Source organism: Sinocyclocheilus rhinocerous, unplaced genomic scaffold, assembly GCF_001515625.1.
Source record: "Sinocyclocheilus rhinocerous isolate Xijiao unplaced genomic scaffold, SAMN03320098_v1.1 scaffold269, whole genome shotgun sequence".
Lineage (NCBI taxonomy): Eukaryota > Metazoa > Chordata > Actinopteri > Cypriniformes > Cyprinidae > Sinocyclocheilus > Sinocyclocheilus rhinocerous.
Window position 1 is genome coordinate 727,318 of NW_015652298.1, and position 7,159 is coordinate 734,476.

The 7,159-nt window shown below is 34.3% G+C and overlaps 1 pseudogene; it reads right to left on the bottom strand.

Annotated features, from left to right (window-relative positions):
- Window positions 1-1,887: 1,887 nt before the first annotated feature.
- LOC107714508 (tetraspan membrane protein of hair cell stereocilia homolog) overlaps window positions 1,888-7,159 on the bottom strand; it is a 6,016-nt pseudogene continuing 744 nt past the window's right edge.

Genomic DNA, 7,159 nt, shown 5'->3' on the forward strand with positions numbered 1-7,159 from the left:
CGGTGTTGCTTCAAGCAGCAGATTTCAAAGGGCCTTTGCTTTCTCTTTTGGACGAGGCAGTTTCATTTGACCTACACAAATATCATCTGCTTCTCCGCTGTCTCCTTTTTCATGAATGTCTCTGCTTTTGATTGTTCAGCACTGAACTAAAATAGTTTCTGTAGTAACTTCAAATAAAGTTTTTGAAATGGCAAAATAATTAACTTTTCAGTTTTGATTCATAACGTGTACGAGCGTATCCGGTTAAATTTTGGAATGAATTTCTCATGTTCGTTTCAGTTTGCTTAAATCTACATCGTAAAGAGTTTTCCTGCTTTCCTGTCTACACAGATTGATTTTAGCACAAGCATAGCTTCTTTTATTATTATTATTATTAACGCCTTCACGGAACAAGCTGGTATTTTGTGTCTTCAGAGCGGCACTGAACGAGGTTTCTCATTCAGGAACAAAACCAATGATCTAGATTAGATCTGTTGTCATTGTGGAGGAAACCGGAATGATCTTTAAGATTTAATGGAGTCTTTTAGTAGACACAAATTTAAATTATAGTTTAAAAAAAACTTGTTTTAAACCATTTTTGAGAAATCAGTTGAGTGAGTGACTCAACACAAAAAGTTGCTAGTGTAAAGTGATGGGAGAAACGAAGCTTCAAATCAACTGAACTAATTGCTTTGCAAAACGATTCACTAAAGCGTTCGAAACATCAAAGACTGGTGCCCCTGCTGGTCAAAATGGGGTAAATGCAATGAAAACTCAGGCCAAACATGCTTTTATAAACCCAATGCAAATGTTTTATTGACCGTATAATCTATCAAATGCAGTTAACTAATTATCTAATACCATTAAATATTAAGTGTCGGTATAATACGTGCTCTTTTGTCAATTTTCAGGGCTTGTTTTGTATGTTTTTTGGATGGCTCATGCCAAACAGGCCAATAAAAAAGCAAATTAACTACTATTACTATTTTTATAGAAATAATAATTATTCCTTTTAATTATACAAATGTCTCATTAAAACGTCTACAAATTTATAAAACTGACTCGAGATCAGGTAAAAACTATAGACACCGGTTCAATGTGGCGTCTTTTTTATTTTTAAACATAATTCCAAAATGTACAATATCAACCTTCCTTCAAACCTGCAGCCAAATGCAGTTAACTAATTATCTAATACCATTAAATATTAAGTGTCGGTATAATACGTGCTCTTTTGTCAATTTTCAGGGCTTGTTTTGTATGTTCTTTGGATGGCTCATGCCAAACAGGCCAATAAAAAAGCAAATTAACTACTATTACTATTTTTTTAGAAATAATAATTATTCCTTTTACTTATACAAATGTCTCATTAAAACGTCTACAAATTTATAAAACTGACTCGAGATCAGGTAAAAACTATAGACACCGGTTCAATGTGGCGTCTTTTTTTTTTTAAAAACATAATTCCAAAATGTACAATATCAACCTTCCTTCAAACCTGCAGCTTTAAAGATATGATTATGCTGCAACAGGTCCTCGCGTGATATGAATTCGCAGGTCAGAACCCACCAAACTTCTGATTTGGAATGCTAGTAAAATGCAAAACATCTTTGCATGATCTTGTGTTTCCAAGTTGGTGTATGAATGAAAGTGAATGGAACAGAAATCGTAAGTCCAACTGCTCCTTACCGTTGTAGCTAGCAAAAAGAGCCACTGAGTGAATCAAGTAACAAATCTGAATCTTTTAAGTGAACAGATTCAAAATTCCAGTCACTGGCTCTATGAGTGAAAGTCCCCACTTACAGAGTGGAGCAGGGTTTTGAGGGACCAATGAGATTCACTGTGGGCAGGGCTGGTCAATGTGACATCATATAAATAGAAATGTCAAGTTCATTCCTGTTGACTGATTAATTTTTTTTACAAAACTCAAAAGTGATTTTTTTTTAAAAATACATTTCCTCTCAAGTTGGCTTTGGTCTCAAAATATGAAATATCTCGATGCAGTTTATATATTATAAATAATGCTTGAAGTAACCTTAAAGGTGGCAATTACTTACTACAGACACGAGTAAATTAAGATCATTATTTTCCTTCATATTTCTCGAAAAGTGGCCCAAAAAACCCACAGGGTCCATTGATGCGCAGGGGATCTTCCTGCTTCCTCTAAAGACAAAAAAAGAGCTCTATTAGTTCCTCAACAACATTCACAGCCTTGTATGAGGAATATGCGAACAGGAATAGCATGATTAATAGTGTTTTTCTGTGTTGTTGCAAGTGACTGAGCACGCTAATGAAAGGCACACATAAATGTACACAAATCTGTCACGGCTAATAGAATTCATTTTACTAGCGCTGCATGTTGGAAGTGAGCTCTCTGTGATTACAGAGCTCTGCCACGGCTGTTACATAGAGCAAAAAAGGAATCTTGTCTCTCTGGGCATTGTTTTTTTTATACAGCAGAAGATACATGAGCTTTTTTCTTCTTCTTCTTTTTCAAAAAGAAGCAACTTTACATGAGATGCCAGCTTTGGCTAGATCAGATAAAACGGTGAAGGCTAGAACATAGGGTGCTGTAAAAAGAAACAAAACACCCTCTGCCCATCTTTTTTATATTATTTAGAGGAACAGTTCACCAAACAAAAGAAATCTGTCATTATTTACCCCCCACCGATGCTATTTTAAACACACATCACTCTCTTTCCTCTAAACAACTGAAGGGTTAGTTCACCCAAAAATAAAAATTCTGTCATTAATTACTCACCCTCATGTCGTTCTAAACCCGTAAGACCTCCGTTCATCTGCGGAACACAAATTAAGATATTTTTGATGAATTTTGAAGTCGTTATTTTATGTATATTATGAATACATTACTTAAAATGTGTAATCTAATAGATGACGCGACTAATTACAATTTTTGTCATGTAGTTTTGTAATCAGTAATGGACTCCAGTAGTCTAGCCCAGTGTTTCCCAACCTTTTTTTAGTCGCGGCACCCTTTGGAAATTTTAACAAACTTGTGGCACCCTACAAAATTTATTTTGTTTAATTTCTAACTTCGATATGATAATTTGAAAAGTATAGATATTCGGTACAACAGGGAAGAACTGCAGAATATAATGTCATACAGATATTTTTAATATTAAAAATTGTCCATCAATGGTGGCAATCAGTAGGCTAATTTCTAATGAAGAGACCAATTTATATGACAGATTTTAATGTAGGCTTTTATACATATGTAAACATTATTTAATTACCATTATAACTAGCTATCTCACAAATTTTTGCTCACTCAGTGTTTTTTTAATTTTACAGTGGGGTATGAGTGGAGCTGAGCGGAGCGCACACGCATAGAGCGGGATAATACGCAGAGCGTCACACCACGTGAAAGTGAATCCTGAGCGGTGAACTCATTTTCGGCAGCCGAAATTTCGGTGCATCTCTAATTATTGGCGACATCAGAAATGGATATTATATAATAGATGCTTTTTTGAAAATTTTAGCAATTTAAAAATATTAAAAAAGGATTTTTTACACGGCACCCCTGCTCTCGACAGACGGCACCCCGGTTGGGAAACACTGGTCTAGCCAGTACTGAAGGTAACTTATAGTAGTCTATACCTTTCTTCTCCTCCACCTGGAAGTCTTCTGGCAGCAGTTTGTCTTGCCGGTTGTCCAGGACGAAGGCCGGGAAGAATAATATGAGGGAGTCCATGATGCTGATGATGGCCAGGATGTACGCCCAGCGCACCGTGCAGTTACCCAGCGTGTATTTATCCATCCGCTGACAACACATCCGCTTCACCTCCTCTGAGTCCCAGCCGTCTGGATAGATCATGCAGCCTGTCACCATACAAGTCGCTGAAGATGGAAAAGAAACCCAGTCAGATAAAAATTAAGTGAAGGGATTGTTTAAAATTTTTTTACATTTTTGTTGTTTCTTAACGTGTTTTACACTTGTTATATTATAATTGTTTACAATTGCAAACAGATTCATTAAATAACTTGTTTTTCGAGCTATAGTTCTGTTCAGAACTGAAACTACACCACCGTTCAAAAGTTTGGGGTCAGTAAGAAATTTCCTTACACTTTTATTCCAAAAGGATGAAATAAATTGGTCTAAAGTAACAGTACAGACTTTACATTGTTAGAAAAAAGCAAATAAATGTTCTTTTGAAGTTTCTATTCATCAAAGAAGGTTGAAAGAAAGAGAACGAAAGAAAGAAAAAGTTTTCCAGAATGAAGAATGACACTAAAGACTGGAGTAATGGCTCAGATTTGCACACAAGTGGTCTGCAGGTGCGCATGCGCGACCAAAATAAAAAATGCGCTGTATAAATAAGTTCTGACAGCGCATTTGCGTACGGACATGGATGACGGCTGTTAATGCACAATTGCCATTTTAGATCGACAAACTGTACTGTATAAGATTTCTATTCAAATTGAAAGCATACATCTAGGCTACCCGCTGCCGTTTTCAAAGCACAATGCAAAACTGTGACATTTCATTCACTGACGCTCTTCAATCGGCAGCGCTAAACCCGGAAGCGCATACTTACTTGCCGGCAACCCGCCAAAATAAAAGCCTGCTGGTTTTAAGGTTGAAAATTAAGAAAATTCATGAAAAAAGAAGTAAACATTAGCATTTTATTTTTAAGTTTACTATAAAAGAACTGTATTTGTATTTAATACTCCCTTTTTTATTTTAAAATATAATAGTATTATCACACTTTATTATTTTGTTTATTTTATTTTAAAAAAACGAACTAAATAAAGTGCAATAATATTATCACTATTATGAATGTATTTTTTATAGTTATATTTAATCGGTCACACTATGTGCAGTGTGAGGACCAAACCAAATCTCCAGGTTCTCTTATGAGAACCAGGCTGAAAAACGTATGTGCACCCCTGGCAATTACGGCAATAGATTACATTCTAAAATATATTAAAATAGAAAAGAGTTACTTGAAATTATAATTATTTCACAATATGACTTTATTAAAATGCAATCAATATAATATAATATGTTTACATTACATATTTCGAAGAGGCATTCCTCCAAAACACCACCCCCACTCCTTACTTGAAATAATGTAATAAAATGTATTAAATTTGTGTTTATTCTTGGTCAATATGGTGTACATGTACAATACTTCTTATAGACTTTAATCTTTAAGTCTATACAGAAGGTAACTATCAAAATAAACACACTCTGAGAAATATTCACTGGAGAAAAAGCAAGACTCCTTCACATTAGTCAAAAATACTCTTGACTACCAGAAATACTTTTCATTGGGACTGTTGCCTGGCAACTTCAGCCACACTCAACTCATCATTTATTATTCATATGACAATATACTCTCTGCAGGGCAGCTGGTGCTGCTGTGGGTATTGCCTTACACACACTTGCTCTCATTATCACTCTCACTTTCATTTAATGAGTATGCATTGCAAATGCATTGTTATGTAACATGATGTGATGAGAGGGTTATCCGTGTCCTCATTGACAGCTTCATTAGACAGAACTAAACTTGAAAACATTATATTTCACAACGCAGCACATTTTCCATTGATTTTTTTCCCAATATATTCCATTGATTTTACTGTAAAGCAGCATTGCCTGTCAATAAAATGTGGAACTATCCAGGGTGCTGAAGTCCTGAGTAACCTCATGCAGTTCAGGACTGAAATAAAGCTGTTTATTTCTCTATTCAGCCTCAAGAACGTAACTGAACTTTTGAAGCATCTGAAGAGTTAGTCAGTACTTAATAACTATAATATAATAACTACTATAATAACTTTTACAGACCATTAACTCACACTGTATTAATTGTATTAATAAAACTAAATCTTTAAGATTTACATTTGCATTCATTTAAACAAATCTGTAATAAAACATAAATATTTGATGAAAAACTTTAGTTTTAGAGATTAAGAAAATTAGTTGTCAAGGCAACATTTCGAATTTGTTCAAGTTTTATGTATCCCTAACCCTATTAAAAAATAAATTACTTAAACTAAAATAAAACGGAACATTTAAAAAAGCAAAAACTAAAAAAGACAAGTTAATATAAAATAAGTATTATTATTAATTAGCTTTTATTTTATATTTTTAGCTTTAATTTTAGTTAAAATTAAAACTAAAAATATAAAATAAAAGCTAATTCAAAATATGAATAAATATTATAATAGCATATAAATAATGCAAAATAAACAATACGTTTAAAACACATTAAGAAATGACTGAATGTTATTGCATTAATTAATAAAACATTAAACAACATCAGCACACAGATTATATCACTTTAAACAAAAAGCAACAAATAAATGCCACGTGGTTTAATATATAATAAATGATCATTAAATAATTAAATTAATGTTATATTTTTAAAGGGGTCATAGGATGCCCATTTTCCACAAGTTGATATGATTCTTTAGGGTCTTAATGAAATGTCTGTAACATAGTTTGGTTAAAATTTCTCAATGGTAGTGTAAAAAACACCTTTTTTTACCCTGTCAAAAACAGAGCATGCCGTTTTGTAGCGTTTTCCTTTAAATGTTAATGAGCTCTGCTGACCCCGCCCCTCTCTTCTGAGCTGCTCTCAGAGAGACTGTTTACTTTAGCCGCATTTATGTGAAACTTGCTAATTAGCACATTATTAGGAAAGGCGATTTGCAAAGATTCATTAAAAAACATTATACTCACTTCTTCTGTAGATGAGGCTGGATCATGAATGATTCACGCGAACATAGATTTATGTAGATCGGGGGCGCATTCCCTTCAGAAACAATGTTTCTGCGAGTTCAGCGGCTCACATGTCGGGAGTAAATGACAACTGCTATGTTCATTATTACATCCAACAACAGAACACCCAAATCGCTTGTTAGGAGTTATTCTTATCTACATCTGCTCCGGCGGTGAAACAATGGCGGACTGATGACAGCTCACTCAGGGTGGGTCTAAGGTAAGACGCCAGTCCAGTCTGTGCTGAAACGCTACTGTCAATCAAAGGCATCTGACATCGGCTCGATTTGAGAAAGGGGTAAAGATTTGAGCAGATTTAAAAAAAAAACACTGGGTGGATTTTTATCATTATAGGGTGGTTTTGTACACACACTGCCAACACACATTTCAGTTCAAACAACTTGTAAAAGTGCATGTAGCATTATATGACCCCTTTAA